At 40.3% G+C, this 2,396-nt stretch overlaps 1 pseudogene across 1 annotated transcript; it reads left to right on the plus strand.

Moving 5' to 3' along the window:
• The first annotated feature begins 1,439 nt into the window (after positions 1–1,439).
• LOC108542053 (60S ribosomal protein L6 pseudogene) lies at positions 1,440–2,396 on the plus strand (annotated as a pseudogene). The gene has a single exon (XR_001889153.1). The product of XR_001889153.1 is annotated as a 60S ribosomal protein L6 pseudogene (transcript).

Here is a 2,396-nt window from a genome sequence, read left to right on the forward strand (position 1 = left end):
CAATAATGGGATTGCTAGGTTAAATGGTATTTCTGGTTCTAGATCTTTGAGGAATCACCACACCATCTTCCACAATGGTTGAACTAATTTACACTCCCACCAACAGTGTAAAAGTGTTCCTTTTACTCCACAACCTCACCAGCATCTGTTGTTTCTTGACTTTCTAATAATGGCCATTCTGACTGGCGTGAGACAGTATCTCATTGTGGTTTTGATTTGCATTTGTCTAATGATCAGTGATGTTGAGCTTTTTTTCATATGTTTGTTGGGTGCATGAATGTCTTCTTTTGAGAAGGGTCTGTTAATGTCCTTTGCCCACTTTTTAATGGAGTATTTTTTTTTCTTGTAAATTTGTTTGAGTTCCTTGTAGATTCTGGATATTAGACCTTTGTCAGATGGCTAAATTGCAGATTTCCCCCACTCTGCAGGTTGTCTGTTCACTCTGATGATAATCTGTTTTGCTCTACAGAAGCTCTTTAGTGAGATCCCATTTGTCAATTTTTGCTTTTGTTGCAATTGCTTTTGGCAATTTCATCATGAAATCTTTGCTTATGCCTATGTCCTTAATTATATTACCTAGATTTTCTTCTATGGTTTTTATAGTTTTGGGTTTTACATTTAAGTCTTTAAGCCACCTTAAGTTAATTTTTGTATAAGGTGTGAAGAAGGGGTCTGCTTCAATTTTCTGCAAATGGATAGCTAGTTTTCCCAGCACCATTTGTTAAATAGGGAACCCTTTTTCCATTGCTTGTTTTGGTCAGGTTTGTCGAACATTAGATGGTTGTAGATGTGTGATCTTATTTCTGAGTTCTCTATTCTGTTCCATTGGTCTATGTGTCTGTTTTTGTACCAGTACCATGCTGTTTTGGTTATTGTAGCCTTATAGTATTGTTTGAAGTCCTGTTTGGTGATGCCTCCAGCTTTGTTCTTTTTGCTTAGAATTATTTTGGCTATACGGGCTCTTTTTCAGTTCCATGCGAAATTTAAAGTAGTTTTTTCTAATTCTGTGAAGAATATCAATGGTACTTTAATGGGAATAGCATTGAATTGATAAATTACTTTGGGCAGTATGGCCATTTTCACAATATTGATTCTTCCTCTCCATAAGCATGGAATATTTTTCCATTTGTTTGTGTTCTCTCTGGTTTCCTTGAGCAGAGATTTGTAGTTCTCCTTGAAGAGGTCCTTCATTTCCCTTGTTACCTGTGTTCCTAGGTATTTTGTTATCTTTGTAGCAACTGTGAATGGGAGTTCACTCATAATTTGGCTTTCTGCTTGCCTGTTGTTGGTGTATAGGAATGCTTGTGACTTCTGCACAATGATTTTGTATCCTGAGATTTTGCTGAAGTTGTTTATCAGCTTAGGAAGCTTTCGGGCTGAGACAATGGGGTTTTCTAGATACACGATCATGTCATCTGCAAACAAAGAAATTTTGGGAAGCCGAAACCTTAGTTCTCTTTCCCATCTTGCAAGATGGCGGGTGAAAAAGTTGAGAAGCCGGATACTAAAGAGAAGAAACCCGAAGCCAAGAAGGCTGATGCTGGTAGCAAGGTGAAAAAGGGTAACCTCAAGGCTAAGAAGCCCAAGAAGGGGAAGCCCCATTGCAGCCGCAACCCTGTCCTTGTCAGAGGAATTGGCAGGTATTCCCGATCTGCCATGTATTCCAGAAAGGCCATGTACAAGAGGAAGTACTCAGCCGCTAAATCCAAGGTTGAAAAGAAAAAGAAGGAGAAGGTTCTTGCAACTCTTACAAAACCAGTTGGTGGTGACAAGAACGGCGGTACCCGGGTGGTTAAACTTCGCAAAATGCCTAGATATTATCCTACTGAAGATGTGCCTCGAAAGCTGTTGAGCCACGGCAAAAAACCCTTCAGTCAGCACGTGAGAAAACTGCGAGCCAGCATTACCCCCGGGACCATTCTGATCATCCTCACTGGACGCCACAGGGGCAAGAGGGTGGTTTTCTTGAAGCAGCTGGCTAGTGGCTTGTTACTTGTGACTGGACCTCTGGTCCTCAATCGAGTTCCTCTACGACGAACACACCAGAAATTTGTCATTGCCACCTCAACCAAAATCGATATCAGCAATGTCAAAATCCCAAAACATCTTACTGATGCTTACTTCAAGAAGAAGAAGTTGCGGAAGCCCAGACACCAGGAAGGTGAGATCTTCGACACAGAGAAAGAGAAATACGAGATTACAGAGCAGCGCAAGATTGATCAGAAAGCTGTGGACTCACAAATTCTACCAAAAATCAAAGCTGTTCCTCAGCTCCAGGGCTACCTGCGGTCTGTTTTTGCCCTGACGAATGGAATTTATCCTCACAAATTGGTGTTCTAAATGTCTTAAGAACCTCATTAAATAGCTAACTACAAAAAAAAAAAAAAAAAAAAAAA

The sequence above is a fragment of the Rhinopithecus bieti genome, unplaced genomic scaffold (assembly GCF_001698545.2).
Source record: "Rhinopithecus bieti isolate Rb0 unplaced genomic scaffold, ASM169854v2 scaffold_21022, whole genome shotgun sequence".
Classification (NCBI taxonomy): Eukaryota; Metazoa; Chordata; class Mammalia; order Primates; family Cercopithecidae; genus Rhinopithecus; species Rhinopithecus bieti.